Source organism: Chiloscyllium punctatum, chromosome 17 (assembly GCF_047496795.1).
Source record: "Chiloscyllium punctatum isolate Juve2018m chromosome 17, sChiPun1.3, whole genome shotgun sequence".
In the NCBI taxonomy this organism is placed as follows: Eukaryota; Metazoa; Chordata; class Chondrichthyes; order Orectolobiformes; family Hemiscylliidae; genus Chiloscyllium; species Chiloscyllium punctatum.
This window is the reverse complement of record NC_092755.1, coordinates 16,783,808-16,803,753: the sequence shown is the minus strand read 5'-3', so window position 1 is coordinate 16,803,753 and position 19,946 is coordinate 16,783,808.

Sequence of the window (19,946 nt, the reverse complement as noted above, 5' to 3'; positions counted from 1 at the left end):
AGTACGCTGTTAACATAGTCTTCAGCGTCTGATGCTAACTTTCCAAGGCTCCCTGGGATTCAGGATAGGATGCCCTTGATTTGAAGTGCTGTCTGCCTAAGCCATCCATGACTTCCTTAAACAGCTGAGCGATAAAATGAGACCCTTGGTCTGACTGAATCTCTCTGGGCAGTCCACAGTGAGTAAAGAAAGCTACCAACTCCTCCACTTCCCTTTTTGCCTTGACACTCCAATAATGGAATTGCCTCTGGAAATCTGGTAGACACATCCAATATAGTCAGCAAATATTGGTTTCCACTTTTACTTTAGAAAGGGGAGCTACACAATTAATCATAACCCACGTGCAAGGTTCTTCGAATGCAGGAATTGACAAGAAAGGTTCTGGTAATATTACTGCCTGTTACTTACCTACCATTTGGGATGTATGTCATGTACAAGAAAAATTAACAGTGTCCTTGTACATTCCAGGCCACTAGAAACACTTCTGTACCTTAGCCTGAGTCTTCTGTACACCTAAGTGACTGTCTGCAGTTAGTTTATAAGCTACCCGTAACACTGTACGTTACTGCTAACACAATCTGGTGCACTTCGGCCCATTTCCCGTCTGCAGTAACCTATCGGGGTCTCCATTTTAATTTTATGATTCTATCTTTAAGTTAATAACGTTCAACCATATATTCTAATTCCTTTTCTGTGTGTGTGCATGTGTATGTGTGTGTGAATGTGTGAGTATATATCTGTTGTAAGTCCATTCACCTTTCTGGACTAAACCCCCCTGCCTGGTCCTCTGCCTGTTCAGGTTTTTCCTGCACCGTTGCATCAAACAGGGGGTCAGTTCACTGAGCATCAAACCATTTGTCTTTTTCGTTCGTTTTTCCTTCCTGCTGTAACTTATGACAGTGGGATCTTGTTACTACACAGTCTGGAAAAATTCCTGGGTAATTTTCTTTTAACTCACCAATTCCCTAGTCTTCCTTTGGCTTCTCCACCACAAGGGGTGCCTCTCCCACCTCGCCTCCTGCTAAATCGTTCCCAAGAACAAACTGTATTCCTGGAAATGACACTCTGTTACTCACTGTCACTGTTACTTCCCCAACCTTGATTTGGCATTCCATCCTGATGTTACACAAGGGAATACTTAATTTCTGTCCCCATTCCACAAATTAACACACTCTTGATTAACATGCCAGAAAGAGTGAAAAAAACTTTCATCTCTTCCTATTAGAGGGTGAGAGAAATTGAGGGCTGCAGATGCTGGAGATGAGAGTTGAAAAGTGTGGGACTGGAAAAGCACAGCACGTCGGCAGCATCCGAGGGGCAGGGGCTTTGACGTTTCAGGCATAAATCCTTCATCAGGAAAGTGGGAGGTAAGGGAGGGGGAAGGAGGTTGAGAAATAAATGGGAGGGTGGGGGTGGAGCTGGGTGGAAGGGAGCTTGGAAGGCGATAGGTAGATGCAAGTGGGGTGTGATGGTGATAGGTCGGTGAGGAGGGTGATAGGACTCCTATCAGTGGTAGGACAGCTGGAACCCTCAAACTGTTCCGCATCAATGTTGACTTCACCAAATTTCAAATCTCCCCTCCACCAACCTCTCCCAGATCCAACCGTACAACCTAGCACTGCCCTCTTGGACTGCCCTAACTAGACATCTTCCTTTCCACCTATCGACTTCACCCTACCCTCCGACATATCACTCCCACCTACATCATCTTATTGCCTTCCCAATGACCCTTCCATCAGCTCAGCTACTACCCTCGTATTTATCTTTCAGTCCCCTTTGCGCACCCCCCCCACCCCCCACCATGTTCCTGACGATGGGTTTCTGCCTGATATTCGATTGTCCTGCTGTCTGGATGCTGCCTGATCTGTTGTGCTTTTCCGGCCCCTCACTTCTCAACTATTACAGACTGAGCAGATCCCGTATCTCACAAAATTATAACTTCTTGTCCTTCTCCCCCTGTTCTTTCTGAGTAAACTTTATCTACAGAGGTGAATTCTTTTGAGAGATCAGGCACTACCTCCATACCCAGCCCTTGCCTCGGCTGTGCAATTTCCTGCAGCTCCTCGGCTCCACTTGGGGTCTCCTTTACCAGTTTCACTAATGCCACTGGGCTTAGCCTCTTCGACCGCATCTTTCCCCAAAGTGTCTTCCTTTAACGCCCAGCACGGTGTGTCCCAGCTTACTGCAGTGAAAACAACTTTTTCCCTGTGCCCTTCTTAAACCACCAACACTGTCATTTTATGTGTTCCAGTGCCTTATCGTGAGAACACCTGAGGCCTTTCACCACCTTTCAACCCCCTTGGGCTTCTTTCTTCCCCTGTGGTAAAATATTGTGAGCTACTGTTCGCTTTGTAATGTGTGATTGTCCCTTCTCCCAATTTCTATCCCTCACAGGATGAAATTCCTGCCAGAAGCTAAATTTTATCACATTCCACAATGCATATTTACCTGTCATTTCTGCCGTGCTTCTCACTTCTTGAACTTCCTATTCAGTCACATGAATTCTTACTATCTCTGGAAGTGAGTCTTTTAACTTCTCCTGCAGATTAATCTCCCTTCAAGCCTCACAGGTCTTATCCATTTTTAAGGCCAGCACCCACCTGTCAAAATGACTGTGGTTAATTCTTTCAAACTCAATATAAGTCTGACCTGGTTCTGTCTCTATTTTTCTGAACTTCTGTCTATATGCTTCTAGTACCAATTCATAACCAATCAAAATAACCAATTTAACATCTTGATAATCTCTTGATCCCTCATCTGACAGCGCTGCACATACCTCACCAGCTGGGCCCATCAGCTTAGTCTGAACTAGCATTACCCACAAGTTCACTGGACACGTCATCTGCCTAGCCATTTTTTCAAATGAAATGAAAAAGGGTTTGACAATTTTCTCAACGAAATATGGCAAGTTACTAACCTAGTTGTATACATCCCTACGTTCTCCCTTCATCTCCATCCTGTTAATTTAAATTTCTTGTCTAATTCCCAACTTCTGAATTTCAAATCCCCTCTCTCTTTCTTTTTCCTCTCTTTCTCTTTCGTCTCTCTCTGTTTCCATCCCTTTATTTATCTTCTAACTCCAGTTGCCACATTTGCAATTTAAGTTTTTATAACTCTACTGCAGTTGCCTGTTTCTCTGATACATCAAAATGCTTGACCAACTCCATTACAATTTCAGCTTCCCTTTTCTCCCTGGTTGAACCCAATTCCAACCTATTTGCTAATTCTAACAAATGTCCTCCTTCTTCTGTCTTTCTAAACTTCCTTGGAAAATTTGGGAACCTCTTTAGTAATGTGAACAGCCATTTCCCTCACTTTTCATTTAACCAACCACAAGTAACAAAATTAAACGAATTTTCCCACTGGTTTTATTTGAAGATCAAAGTCACTAATTGCAATGAGTTGGAATTTGCTGCGACCTGTTGTATCTCAAATCTGTTCAGATCGGTCCAAGTGCCACACGGCAAGGCCCCAAACTGTTATGACATCAATGTCGAACCCCTCTGTTAATTAAAATCACACACCTAGAAAAGCTCACCTCACATCATAATCTGTCAAAACGTGAGCGACAGAGAACTCCTAAATTCCACTAATAAACAACAAACAACAATTTACATCTGTGCAAGTAAGCTCGCTGAGCTTGAAGGTATGTTTTCAGAAGTTTCGTCACCATGACGAGGTGACATCATCAGTGGGAGCATCTGCTGAAGTGCTGGTGGGATATCCCACCTCTCTATTTATAGGTCTTGGTTTCTTAAAGTGGGTGATGTCATTTCCGGTTATTTTTAAAAAGAGAATGTAGACAGGATCTAAATTGATGCGTTTATTGATGGACTTCTGGTTATAATACGATTCCTCTAAGAAGGTCCTTGCGTGTCTTAGTATGTGTGTTTGCTTTGTCCCAGTCAAAGTGGTGCCCTTCTTTGTCTGTATGTACGGAACATAGTGATAGTGGATCATGTCTTTTGGTGGCTAGTTGGTGTTCTGTTGTTTATTTACAATGTGTTGTGCACATATGAAAAATGCGACTTATCTGCACACACACATTGATTAAACAGTGTATATAAAATCATTTTTCCACCATTGAAACTGTCCTGTTATTGTGTTACGAGGATAGATTAGATTAGATTAGATTACTTAGTGTGGAAACAGGCCCTTCGGCCCAACAAGTCCACACCGCCCCGCCGAAGCGCAACCCACCCATACCCCTAACATCTACCCCTTACCTACACTACGGGCAATTTAGGATGGTCAATTCACCTGACCTGCACATCTTTGGACTGTGGGAGGAAACCGGAGCACCCGGAGGAAACCCACGCAGACACGGGGAGAACGTGCAAACTCCACACAGTCAGTTGCCTGAGGCGGGGCGGTGTGGACTTGTTGGGCCGAAGGGCCTGTTTCCACACTAAGTAATCTAATCTAATCTAATCTATCCTCGTAACACAACAACAGGACAGTTTCAATGGTGGAAAAATTATTTTATATACACTGTTTAATCAATGTGTGTGTGCAGATAAGTCACATTTTTCATATGTGCACAACACATTGTAAAGAAACAACAGAGACACAGTTAACGAAAAATGATGCATATGATGTATAAAATTGGTAAAACATTAAAACATGATTTGATCCTCTCAACGAACCCTCCTTTTCTGGGATTCCCAACTCTAATCTCTCATTCTTACCAGGATGTGTGCTCCAAATTCTTGATTCTGGTGTCCCAACTTATTTCAGTTAATCCCCTTTCTACCGGGACTTCAATATGTTGGCCTGGTGGGTTCTTTCCAAAGCTAGTGTCAGTCATATTATTGGAGATAAATATTCTGGCATCAGACTCAGCATTTGAACATATTACTCTGTTGTACATGCACTGTACCAAGGACCACAGCACACAGGCATTGCCAAAACATTGGGGGATGTTCATCTACTTCTTTCGATAATGTAGCTTTCTCATTTTCCAGATCTCCAGATCTCTATCCTCTCTCTCGTTCTCCCTTTGTATCTAGTTAAGAAATCCACCAATTATTCTTCGTGTCCCGTCTCCCAAAACTCCTCCTTTCGGTTTATATCTAATGCTCTTTCAAGATGTAATGTGGTAATAATTGAGCAATGTAACTACCAAGACATGCGGGCGAAGCTGTCCAGAGTTAATTGGAAGGGGAACTGAGCAGGAAAGACCATGGAGCAGCAATGGGAGGAGGTTCTGGGGATAAATTCGGAAGATAATACCAGAAATGCAACCCAAAGAACTTGAAACATACTCAAGGGAGAACAAGGCAGCCATGAATGATAAGGCATCAAACCAAAAGAGAAAATATACAATGTGGTGAAGATGATTGGGACTCCAGAGAATTCATTGGCTCTGAAACTACATACGGCTGGCATCACTGACACTACAGAGCACTTAATCATGGTCAGGTAAAGAAACAGGGGAAACACATTCACTTTAAACACAGCAGATTGGTATTTCTCAATGAAAAATATTTAGGTGAATTAAATATTTGAATTAAGATCAGTTAAATGCTTTTGCGGAATGTGTCAGATTGTAAGCAAGACCCGGGGAGAGAGACCCTCAGCAGGATAAGAGTTTGAAAATGGAAGTATTTCCACATCAGAAACCAGGTTCGGTCACTGAGTGCAGGGCTGATGGGTGAATGGGTCTTAGTGAGAATTGGGGAACAGACAGCAAAATTGCATTGCAGATATTGCACCTCGAAACTGTGTATTCACGTAGTGCTGTAGATCACAGAAGCAGGAGAAGCAGATCTGCATTCAAACACAACCTGTAACTTTTTGCCAGGGTAACACCTCAGTCTGTCATTGGCATCAACACCATCTATGGCTCAGTGACGAGTGTGGGTGAAGATGTCAGGGTCAGAATCACGTGAACTTTACCTGATGCTAACTCATTAAAGCTACCAGACTTGACCAACAGATCTGTTCGAAGCAAACTACTCCGAGGTCTGAAAGGATGAAACCGGACAGAAAACCCAGCCTCAGCATCAATGTCGGAAAAGGGAATGGGAACACAGTCCTGTCGACCCTGCAGAAACCTCCTTCCTAACATCTGAGAGCTTGTGACAGCATTTACAGACCTTTCCCACAGACTTCACAGAAACATTGGGAATGGAAAACACATTGAGCCTCCCCATTCTAGTTCATGGAAAAACTCTCCTCAATGCACTTACCCCACATGATATACATATCCGTTAATGTGAGTAACCTTGGGAAGCTATAAAATAGGCGGTGCAGTAGTACGTTTGGTCCATCGAGTTTGCTAACCAATTCAATATAATGATGGTTGGCCCTTCATTTCCACACCGTACTCCTGCTCTCCCACCATCCCTTTACTGTCTCGAAATCCTTATTTATAATCAGTGTCTCGGTTTCCAGGTGCGAGAGAATTCCCCAGGTTCCCGAGTCATTGAGAGCAGACATTTATTATCATCTCAATGCAGAGTGACTGCCTGTATCTAATACTGTGGCCCCTTGTTTTACAAGTCCCAGGCAGGGGAATTATCATTCCTGCTTCCAATCTGTCTCACCCTGTCAGAGTTTTATATATCTCACTGAGATCTCCACTCATTTTCCTAAACCCCATGGAATACTTGCCCAGTCTCCCATACTCTGCTCCCATAACAAGCCCGTCATCCCAGAGACCAGTCTGGTCATCCTTCACTGCTCTCCCTCAATGTCAGGTTTGTCCTTTATTAGGTAAGGAGACCAAAACTCCCCACAATAGTGCACAATGTTCAAGATGATATCTCACCAAGGCCCTGTACAGCTGCAGTAAGACACCTTTTCTCCTGGACTCACATCCCCCTGAAATGAAGATCCACACACCATTTATCTTCCTCACTGCTTTCTGTTTCTGCAATATTACTTTCAGCAACTGGTGTACAAGGAGATGCAGATCCTTTTCAGTGTTGCAGCTCCCCACTTGGTGGGTCCGTGTTCACTGGGCAGCGTGCCAATGCCATGCCCAGTATTGACTTCTGGTTACAGAACTCACTGCACTGCAGGGGCCTCAGAGGTTTATGCAGAAGGAAACAACAAACAGGAGCATACGTCCCTTTGTAGATCAACATGTTTCAACCAATCCCTTTCAAATGGTAGGCTGCCAATTTATCGTTTCCACCAAAGAGCACACCGTCTCCTCTATCCACATTGTTCTTCATCTGTCACGTATTTACCCATTCACTCCACTTGTCTTCTCGGTGCTTTTTTATAACCTCCTCACCCATTCACAATCCCACATCCGTTAGTGCTGTCAGCAGGCTGGGATATATTGTATCTGATTCCAGTAACCAAATGTTTAAAGGGCATTGTGAACAGCTGGGCCCCAAGCACCGATCCCTGCGACACCTCAGCAACCGTCCTCTGTTAATTTCTATTAATTTATTTCGTGAATCTCGGAGTCACTGGCTGGGCCAGCATTTATTGCCCGTCCCTAGTTGCCCTCGAGAAGGTGGTGGTGAGCTGCCTTGTTGAACGCTGCAGTCCACCTGCTTGGTTGACCTCAAATGCCATTAGGGAGGGAATCCCAGGATTCTGACCCAGTGACTGTGAAGGAGCGGTGATAAAATTCCAAGTCAGGATGGTGAGTGGCTTGGAGGGAACCTGAAGATGATGGTATTCCCATACATCTGTAGCCCTTGTCCTTCTAGATAGACATGGGAGTTGTGAAGATGGTCTCTAAGGATCTTTGGTGGATCATTTTATTGCAGCATGTAGATAGTAAAACACTGCTGCTGCTGCTGAGCGTTGATGGTGGAGCATTGTGGATGAAGGGACAGTCAAACTGGCTGCTTTGTCCTGGATGGTATAAAGCTTCTTAAGTGTTATTGGGGCTGCACTCATCAAGACAAATTGGGAGTCTCCTATTACACTTCTGACTTATGCATTGTAGATGATGGACAGACTTTTGGAAGTCAGGATGTGAGTTACTCGCCGCAGTATTCCGAGCTTCGGACCTGCTCTTATAGTTACTGTGTTCATGTGGCGAGACCAGTGAGTTTCTGAGCAATGATTACCCACCAGGAATTTGACACTGGGGGATTCAGTGATAGTAACACCATTGAATGCCAAGTGGCAGGTTAGATTGTACTTTACTGGTGATGGTCATGGCCTGGCATTCGTGTGGCCTGAATATTACTTGCCACTTGTCAGCCTGGATACTATCAAGATCTTGTCTCATTTGAACATGGACTGCTTCAGTATCTGAGGAGCCACAAATGTTGCAGAACATTGTACAATCATTGGCGAACATCCCCACTGCTGACCTTAAAATGGAGGGAAGGTCATTGATGAAGTAGCCCTGAAGAAGTTTTCGGTCACTGCCCGAGGGACTCCTACAGACTTGGAGCTGACTTGACTGACCTTTATCAACCATGACCACCTTCCTACGTGTCAGGTATGATTCTAACCAGCGGGGAGTTTGCCCCGATGCCCATTGATTCCTGTGTTGCTAAGGCCCCTTGATACCACACATAGTCGAATGCAGCCTTGATTTAAAGGGATATCGCTCTCACCCCACCTCTGGAATTCAGCTCTTTTGTCCATGTTTGAATCACGGTAATGAGGTCAGGAGCTGAGTGGCCCTGGTGGAGCCCTAACTGGGCGTCATTGACCAGGGCATTACTGAGCAAGTGCTACTTAAAAACACTGAGACCTTCCACCACTTTACTGATGATCGAGAGGAGACTGATGGGATGGCAATTGGCCGGATTGGATTTGTTCTGCGTTTTACATACAGGAACAATGATTACGTGGGGTAATTTTCCACGTAATCAGGAAAAGCCATTGTTGTAACTGTATTGAAATAGTTTGGCTAGGGGAGTGGCAAGTTATGGAGCACAAGTTGTCAGTACTATTGCCAGAATGTTGTCAGAGTATGGACTCTTTGGAGAGTATCCAGTATCTGCAATCGATTCTGGATATCGAGTGGACTGAATCGAATTGGCTGATGACTGGTAACTGAATTGCTGAGGGCCACTGGAGGGGGCTGAGATGGATCATCCACTCAGCATTTCTGACTGAAGGTTGTTGTGAATGCATCAGCCTTATCTTATACACTGAAGTGCTGGGCTCTTCCATCATGGAGGAAAGGGTTATTTGTGGAATCTCTTCCTCCAGTGAATTGTTTCATTGTCCCCAACGTTTCTCGGCTAGATGTGGAACAACTGCAGAGCTTAGATCTGTTCCTTTGCTTGTGGGATCACTTAGCTGTGTCTATTACTTACTGCTTATGCTGTTTGGCGCATAAGTAGTCCTGATTGGTGGCTTCACCAGGCTGACACCTCATTGTCAGGAATGGCTGGTGCAGTTCCTGCCATCCTGCACACTCCACTGAACCAATATTGATTCTCTAGATTGATGGTAATTGTGAGGGGAATATGCGAGAGGCCATGAGGTTATGCAGGAGTACAACTTGGCTGCTATTGATGACTCACGACACCTTATGGACATCCAGATTTGAGCTGCTAGATCTGTTCGAAGTCTGCCCTGTTTAGCAACGTGATAGTACCACCCAAAATGGTGGAGGTTATTCTCAATGTGAAGGTGTGATTTTGTCTCCACAATGACTATGTGGTGGTCTCTCTTACCGATAATATCATGGACAGATACTTCTGTAATTGGCAGATTAGTAAGGCTGTGTTCACGTTTGTATTTTCCTCATGTTGGTTCTTTCCCCACCTGCTGCAGAACCAGTCGAGCAGTTCTATCCTTTGGGGCCTGGCCAGCTCGCTGTAATGCTTTCGCTGAGATACTCTTGTTGGTGAACATTGAAATCCCCCACCCAGAGTAGATCTTGCGTCCGTGCTACCCTCAGTGCTTCCTCCAAGTGTTGGTCAGCATGGAGGAGTACTGATTCATCAGTTCAGAGAGGCTGGTACATGGTAATCAGCAGGAGGTTTCCTTTCCCATGTGCAAAGTAATGCCATGAGACTTCATGGGATACGGAGTCACTGTTGAGGACTCCAAGAGCAATTCCCTTCTAACTGTATCCCACTGTGCCACCACTTCTGCTGTGTCCGTCCTGATGATAAGACAGGAGATATTCCGGGTAGGTAATGGGGTGTCTGCGATATAGTCATACTCACAGAATCATACCTTACAGACAATGTCAGGCTGTTGCTTGACGAGTCTGTTTATTTCTATTCACCGTTTCCTGCCAGCTGTCCCATTCTAGAAACATAGCAATATATTAGACCCCAATCCACTCAGATTTGATTTTGCAAATTGGGCTTGGAGCTTTACCAAAATCTTTCTAAAAATCCACATGTTTTACATCCATTGTTTCTCTTTCATTTGTCTCCCATTCTGTTTCTCAAACATAATTCCCATTTCATAAATCTACGTCAGTGTTGCCTATGACCATTACTTTCAGCCACAATAATTTCTCCTAAACCATTTACTTACTATGTTCTATGTTCAATGTACTCTATCATTTTCCTCCACCAGACTCGGTTTTCCTTGTATTGTTTGAAAGTTCTGTGAAGACAGAACTGAAGTAGTGGCTTCATAGTTCTGCCATTTCCCTGTTTCCCATTCTCTATTCTCTGGTTTCAAACTGTAAGGAAACTGTACTTGTTTTCTCATATTTCTCACATTGACATAATTTAACCAGCTATTACAGTTCACTCTTTTAACCCTTGTGAATATACTCTTCAGAAAGCCATCAATTCCTGCCTTAGACTGCTCAATAATTGACCTTACACACCATACACTCACAGGAGCACAGACTCTGTGCCAACAGAAATACAGCACAATCTATATTAGTCCCACTTTCCTACACCAGGCCCATAGCCTGGAATGTTATGACACTTCCACGTGCTCGTCCAAATACTTTTTAATGATTGTGAGGTTACCCGTGATAATCCCCCTTTTCAGGAAGTAATCCCAGAACCCCACATCCTCAAGGTGAAAAAAATATTTAAATCCTCTCTGAACCTCAAACTTTTCACTTTAAAAGTGTGCTCATTTGTTCTTGACCCTCTGACTAAAAGGAACAGCTGCTGTCTTTCCACCCTGTCCATGTCCCTCATAATCTTATCCTTCTGAATCCCTGACCCCTCAGCTTTCTCTGCTCCAAAGAAAACAACCCGAGCTTATCCAGCCTATCTCCATAGCTGATATGCTCCATCCCAGAGAACATCCTGGTGAATCACCTCTGCACCCTCTCCAGTACAATCACATCTTTCCTGGAATGTGGCTCCCAGAGCTACATACAGTACTCCAAAGCCCTGTATTGCTCTTATAATCTACTCCTGATTAGGAAATGCTACACCCAAGGTCCAATTCTTAACTAGTCCATTAACCTGTCCAGTCACATTCAGGGATGTGTGGAGAAGCACACCCTGAGGTTCCCAGTGTGCTGCCATTCATTGAGTCCTCCCCTGTCTGGTTCCTTCTCCCAAAGTGCATCAGCTCATATTTATCAGGGTTACATTCCATCTGCCATTCATTTGCCCATCTGACCAATCATCTGCATCTTCCTGTAACTTAAGGCCTTCCTCCTCACTGCGAACCATCCGGTCAATCTTAATGTCAAACATACAGTTACTTATCACACCTCCCCCACTCTCCACCTAGCCCTCTCCACATTCACATCTTTTTTTATGAATAACACAAACAATAAGGGACATAGCACTGATCCCTGTGGGACACCAGGGGACACTGGTCTCCAGTCACACAAACAGCCTTCTCCCACCACCCTCTGCCTGCTGCCATTAAGACATTTCTCCTTGTAACCTGTCAAGGTATCCTTCATATTGTGAGATTTTACATTATTTCTCAGTATCCCGGCTGGAAATTTGTCAGAGACCTTCTTACAAAACTAAACAATCGACCTCCTCAAACTAATTCAATCAAATCCATTAGATGCGACTTTCTTCTGATAAAGTCACGATGATTATCTCTGATCAAACCTTGTGACTCTGATTGGAATTCGATTTTCTCCTTCCCTATTTTATCCTGTAGTTTCCTTAACAGTGATCTAATACTCACTCGTCTATAGTTCCCTTGTCTATCTCTCCCACCCTTACTGTGAAGTGGAATCGTATTCGCAGTCCTCCAGTTCTCTGGCACCTCCCCTATGATCAGATTCTAATTAAAATATTCAATCAGGGTCATTCCTCCCTTGACCCCAACAGCCGCCTGTGATACAACTCTTTCAGACATGGAGATTGGTCCTAATTTGTACAGAACAAAGCCTCAAATCCCTACTCGTATTTTACATCAATCTGTTCAAGAGTTGTCCAGTCCATCTTCTTGAATTCTGTACCTGCATCCTCCTTCTCCCAAGTAAAATAGATGTGAAGGTCTCATGTTACAATCCATCAATATTCTCCCGCTTGACACACAGATTGCCCCTTTGGTTTCTAATGAACACTGACTCTTTGCTGATTATTCTGTTTGACTTGTCCGTGTAGAATATCGTGGGATTCTCCCAGATCTCGCCTACTTGTACTTCCTCATGTCCCTCTGTTATTCAGTCCTTTCGATGTTTCTAAGATTCACTACGATCACCTCTCATGTTTCGAAACTTCAGATTACAGGCTGAGTTACCCCGTCAGACAACCTTGCCAACTTAGGGGTTAATGTGGAGAATAGCTTTTGCAGTTCCTCTGTAGTCAGTATATTCTTTCTTAGATTGGGAATCCGAGCGATACACAATATTCGAAGTGTAGTCTCATTAACACTCGATGCAACTGGTGTACGACATCCTCTATCTTCCAATTACATTCACATGAATGTAAACCTAATTTTTCTTTCCCATTTGCATATGTTCTTCCTAATACCTCTCAGTTTAACTTTTCTTATGAGCTCAGTGTGTGAGTTCTTTTAAAAAGCTCATGAATATCCAACTATACATTATCCATTTGTTGTTCATTGCCTATGTCCACAAGAATCATCTTCAAACCATTCCAAAAAAATGTTTGTCACTTCTGGTTTTCCATTCATCGGTGCATTCTCACACTCCCCAGTTATGTTTTTACCTTCTAAATATCTAGTAGCATGTGCTTTGTAATCGAGTCCAAGAGATACCTGACTGCGGATGACAGGTGAACTGGTCTGTAGTTTACCATTCTCCAAATTCATCTCTCCTTAAACTGTTGGATAATATTTATAACCTTTGCCTTATCCAGATTGGATAAATGCATTTCGGGAATGTGTCGGAAAATAAAGTGAAAATCCGCGATGCAATCAACATGTCTGTTGCTGCTTCCTCTGAAAATCTTGTTTGAAGTACATCTAGTCTGTCAGATTTATAAATACTCAATTCAGCTTTCTTTTCAAAGATGACCTCATCACTGATAAGAATGATCTTAGACTTTACTTACACAAGTCCCATGGTCACTTGGTATTTCTGGGAGAATTTCTGGACATTCTTCAATGAAGATAGACACAAAGGAACTGTTTCTTTTCCCTGCGATTTCTCTGTAATCTGAAATAAATTATCCTGTCTGCACAGCAACTGTTCCACATTTGACTTTGTTTTTATTTTTTTCATACATTGATAGATGCTTTTTAGCAGTCTTTATGTTTTTCTTCCGTTTGCATGCTTTTTCTCTTTCTGATTTTGGTCATCCTTTGCTGGGCCCTACATTTCTCTGAATCCACTGGCTTACTGCAACACTTGGCATTTTTCTAAGCTGCTTCCTTTCATCGAATAGGTCGATGAAGGTGGGGTTGAAAGTGATAGTCCGAGAGGAGGGTGGACCAGATTGATAGGAAGGAAGGTGGACACATAGGAACATTCAAAAGGGCGGTGCTGACTTGGAAGGTTGGAGTAGGATAAGGTGGGATTAGGGGAAATGGGGAAATCAACTATGATCCCCTGTGGTTGGAGGGTCCCAAGGCAGAAGATGAGGTTTTCTTCCTCCAGGGTTCTGGTGGCTCCGGTTAGGCGATGGAGCAGGCCCAGGACTCTCATGTCCTTGGCAGAGTGGGAAGGGGATTTAAAGTGCTCAGCCACTAGGCGATGGAGTTGTTCAATGTAGTTGTCCTAGAGATGTTCCCTGAAATCATCTACAAGTTGACCTCCTGCCTCGCCAATGAAGAGAAGACCACATTGTCTTTAATGGATGCAGTAGATGAGGCGTTCTGTCTCCCTTCATCACCTTTCACTTTCAACCCCACCTTCATCTACCTATCGTAATCCCAGCTACCTCCCTCCTGCTGCACCCTCTTGTCATTTATCTCTCAGCCCCCTAGGCCCATAAGCTTCATTCCTGATGAAAGGCTTATGCCTGAAACATCGATTTATCTGCTCTTAGTATGCTGCCTGACTGTGCTTTTCCAGCACCACACTCTTCGACTCTGATCTTCAGCATCTGTCATCCCCACTTTCTCCTCACACCTTCATGGTCTGCATGACTCAGATTTCAAATGGTTACTTCAAATACAACAAAAACTGTCGTGTACTCAAACAGCATAAAAGAAAACCAATACATTGTGGTCACTGTTCCCAAAATGTCCTTGCCAGCAAAATTTTCAATTAGCTCTTCTGATCACTCAACACCAATTCCTAAATAACCTGATCTCGAGCTCAGTGCTCAACATAATGTTCATGTAAACCATCTCACACACGGTCATGAAATCCATTTTCCCAGCATTAGCATTCAGTTGGGTTAACACAGTTTAGATATAATGTAAGCAGTATATTATTACTGCAGTACCCACAAATGTGTATATCTCATTTCCTGTTTTATCATATGTCCAGCATTTATATTGCAGCTTTCACTTTGAGATATAACTCCCATCAATGTTTGCTCCATCTTACTAGATTCTGTGGAATCTGAGCGATGTGGGCTCTGGAGAGATTAATAGTAGAGATCATCTCGCCACATCATTTATGATCTTCTCTAACTTTAATTTCTCCAGATCTCCCGTTATGCTGATGGAGTAGAGAAGGACAATGATTTTCCAACAATGCTCTATATTCCCCCAGAGAGCTGAGACAGCTCTCACCTGGGTGGGAACCTTACAACAGGCTGGTAAAATGTTGCTGCTGCTGTACAGGGTCTTAGTGAGATCACATCTGGAGTAGTGTGTACAGATTTAATCTCTTCAGTGAAGAAATGATGTTGTTCCATTGGAAGCAGCTCAGAGATGGTTCCCTCAACTGATTCCTGCAATGAAGGTGCTAGCTTATAACGAAAGGATGATCAGGTTGATCCAGTAGCCATTGGAGTTTGCAAAAAATAAGGTGACCTTATTTCAACATAGGTGACAGATGTAGTCAACGAGTGAAGCGAATGACACAGATAGTGGAGGAACCATTCCGTTCTCCAGTGTGTTATGCAGGAACAACAGAAGGATAATCAAGCCTTCGACCCTGTTACACCAAAACAGGATGAGGCTATTCAGCCCCTGGAGCCTGATATACATTTACAGAAGGAGGCCAATTAGCCATTCAACCCTGTAGCAGTAGGCCATGCTGCACCAGTATCCTGTTAAACAGCAACAGGATCAGTCCATTCAGCCTCCTCAAGTCTGTAACATAGGAACTGGAAGAGGTCACACAGTGACTGGAGATTGTCACACAGGGATAACAGGAGGCCATTCAGACCCACCGAGCCTATTGCAAGGGAATTAGATAAGGATAAAAACTATCTGAGACTTCTTTAATGAGAAAGGAAGTAGTAATTTCGACACGTGTCTGTTGTATGGGAACAAGATAAGACCAATCAACCCCTCGGAACCATCTCCCGGATACATGAGGAGACCGTTCAATATTTCCATGGAGAAGTATGAGAAAACCTATCAGCCCATCAAAATGTTAGAGAGCAACAGTAAGATTCCATAATCTCCCAATCCTCTAAAGGATCAACGGGCGCAGATCATTCTGGCCTTGGAGACGACAACATGGGAACACCAGAAAGACTTCAGCCCATCGAGTTTGTACACCAGCAGGATGGTGAGTCCATTCAGCCACACATGGCCCTTACACAGCAACTGGAGCAGATCTCTTAAAGCCTTGTGCCCATTAAATAGGAATTCAAAGAAAACGTGAAGGTTTTCGAAAGGGATGAACTTATAATAATGGTTTACATTAGGGACTAAAGTGTAACAATAAACCATTGTAATTTAAGGCAAATTGTTAGAGTCCATTGTTCAGGACATTTGCAAAATTAAACCACAATCCGTCAGAGTCAACATGGTTTTACAAAGGACAATCAAGTTTGAAGTGTTTGCTTGAGTTATTTGAAGATGTCACAAAAAAGGTGGATCGTGGGAGATGGAACATCTCAGGTCTTCCTGAAGGCATTGGATGTGTCGCTTCTCCAAAGACTAAGTGGTAAGATCAGACAACATGGGTTTAGGAGAAGTTTATTCGCTTGGATGGAGGATTGGTTAACCAACAAAATGCAGTCAGATGGAATAAATGTGTCATTTTATTTTGGCAAATGCAATTTGTGGGGTGCCATTGATTTCAGTCCTCATGCCTCAACCATTTGCGATCGATGGTATTACTGTACTCGGTTGATGGGATAGAAAATACAATGCCACATTTTCAGATGACTCTCACATCGGTGGGAAATTACTTTGGAATGACGATGCAAGAGATTTCAAAACTATATGGATAGGTTGCGTGAATGGGCCAAAAGTTAGCAAGGAATATTAAAGGGAATAAATATGGGGCTATTCATGTTTGCCAGGATAATAGAAAGACAAATTATTATCTAAATGGAGAGAAAGTTCAAAGTGCTTAGGTGCAGAGGGATCTGGGTGTCTGCTTGCATATCACAGAAAACCTGCCTGTGGGTACTGCAAGTAATGAGAAATACAAGCATAATTTCAGTGTTTATTTATAAAAGGATAGAGTAGAAAGATAAGGAGTGTTGGTGTAGCTACGCAAGGCATTAGTGAGGCTGCAACTAGAGTACAGTTTGGGTGTCCTGCAGAATGAGGTATTTCCATTGAAGGCAATTCAGAAGAGGTTCATTAGAATGATTCCATATTTGTAGTGTTTGCCTTATGAAGAGTAATTGAGCAGTTTAAGCATATACTCTCGAGTTTATAAGAATGAAAGGAGATCTCATTGATGTCTGTAACATTCTAAAAGTAATTGAATGTGTAGATATGGAGTGGAGTTTTTTTCGAAAGTGGAACAGAGGCCGTGTTGACATCAGTGTCATCGAGGGGTTGGATTCCTCACAGATGCTCCTTGTTCTTATTCAACCCTTCGACAGTGTTTCACAGGAATGGGGGAGGACTGGGTATCATACACGAAGCAGGCACTCAGGATAAATCAGTCTCAAACAGTTAGAGGGAATGTAACCAGTAGGGTCACACAGTGACCAGCGCTGGGTTCTCAACTATTTACAGTCTATATTAATGATCAGGTGGACGGAACAGATATACAGATGCTGAGTTTGGTGATGTCGCTGTGGTAAGCAAGAGAATAAATTATCAAGAGAGGGTGGAGAGTCTGCAAACAGATTCAGAAATGTAAAGGCAATAGATAATAGTTTAGCAGGTGGAATTTAACATGATATAACCTGTCATTTCATTTACAGGAATAATAGAAAGCAATATGTTACTGAAATGGAGAGGGATTATCGGACTTAATGATACGGTGTACTGGGGGGGTCACTCAGATCCGTTCAGACATGGGAGGTTTTGTTCCATCCCTGATCGTCTGCTCCCAGACACTCCAAGTGACCCAATTGCCCTCCGTACACATGGAATACTTTGATCTGGTTAATTAGATTAGATTAGATTAGATTAGATTAGATTACTTACAGTGTGGAAACAGGCCCTTCGGCCCAACAAGTCTACACCCCCCCGCCGAAGCGTAACCCACCCATACTCCTACATCTACATTTACCCCTTACCTAACACTATGGGCAATTTAGCATGGCCAATTCACCTGGCCTGCACATCTTTGGACTGTGGGAGGAAACCGGAGCACCCGGAGGAAACCCACGCAGACACGGGGAGAACGTGCAAACTCCACACAGTCAGTCGCCTGAGGCGGGAATTGAACCCGGGTCTCAGGCGCTGTGAGGCAGCAGTGCTAACCACTGTGCCACCGTGCCGCCCATAATTGGTGGTGGGAATGGTGTTTTGAAACGTGCATCAAGGGGATGGACTTTATCCAAGATATATTCATTCCTTTCTACGTGGAGACCCGATGACGATGGGAATGGCTGACTGCTTCTGAATGAAGAGACCATGACTGCTGCCAGTTCAGTGGGTATTCGCCAACATGATGTACTGGGATGGGCACACTGTGACATTAATGGAGAGGGAGAAAACTCCTTCAGTTCCTCTACCTCTCCCCATTGACATGGATACTCTGCAGATGCCATGGACACCATCGGGGATCCCACTATACTGGATATAACCGGCAGCTTCCTGCTGAGGGAGAAACAATCTATTTACCTCATCCACCATATATATACTCCACCATCGAATGTTGACATTGATGTTGAGACACTGGGAGAGGATGGATATGTCACCCAGTCTTGCCTGGAAAGTTCTGGATCATAGAAGCTGAATGAAACAGTGACCCTAACAGCCACTGGCAGCACCGTCCTCCTCCTGGTGTGAAGCTGCAGGTCGTGTTGAAGGAGGTGACACCGCTCTGTGACCAGCTCCTTGTTCAGTAAGGGTCCCCTCATACTTTGATCCTGGGTTAAGTGGAGTTTGGGAAATTGGTCCTGGAAAATCCTGGGTGGATACAGCAGATCCCTTTCCCCACACACACTCACTCCGTGGTTTCAGAGCTTCCCCTCTCTGCAGCCTCTGCTCCATTTGTTGTTCATGTTGCAGACCCAGATGCTGGAGCTGCAGTCCCCATGCTCCATCCAGAGTTGGGTCACCAAATCCTCAGATCTCCCTGAATGTCTGAGGCAACTTACAGCACAACCTCCAGCAAAACATCCCCTGCCCCTCCACTAAATTTTCAATTGCAGAAGCCAGTCAGAAGCCCCTCACTACAAGTGTTTTGGACCAGACCAGAGTCCCTCAAAATATTTCCAGAAGGCCGTTTAGACCCAAACCTTTCCTTATTTTAAATATAGATGTGAAGTGTGTGTTCCAGTTATGTTGTGACTAGTCAAACCACTCGACATTGAGCAAAATATAATCTATTCAAATGCTTTAGTTAAAATACAATCAAAGAAAAGAACGTTTTGGAATAGCTTATATGTTGGAACACTTACACAAACAATAGATACCGTACCTGTTTGGTTTACACCGCATGGCACAAAGATATATTCAAATACAGATCCTTACAGCAGTTTTCCAATCCAGGGGGAAACAAGCTGAACAGAGATCTCAGAGAGAAAAGCATCTGGGGATCATGTATTGAAACTTCCAACCCTTCTGGGATCCCCAGCAGCTTCTGAATGCTGCAGCTAAAAGCAAAATGAGGTAATCTGGTCTGGGAGAGCTGCCACTGCCCTTCCATTGTTACCAAAGTTTTAATGAAACCTAAAATCTCAGTTATTTATTTAAACTGTTTTCAGACAGCTGTTCTACACCTCTGCCTTTAACACCTCTCTTCAAAAAAAACCAAGAGAAATAATCTTTTTACAGTGATAGCATCCTCACAACTCCATCTTTAATAAAATAATTCATCAATACATTTGGATTCATTTTAGACATCCTAATCTTCCTCGATTAGTAGACTGAAATGCATATATATTACATTGACTCTGAGCATACAAATATTCACATCTATTTCGATTTCAGTCATTTTACTCCTGCCACAGAATGCCTTTGACTTTCTTCATCCAAGTCTCCACACTGAGGTTTTATCGCCCTGTCACCTGTATAGTTTCAAACTGAATGGCAGCAATAATAGGCTCAATCGAAACAGACTGGTATTTTTCTCCCTAATCTTCTCCAAAAACTTTAAGGGGTTATGATCAGTGATAAAGATTTGTCTCAGGTATGTTATTGGCAATATAAATCTGAAAAGTTGT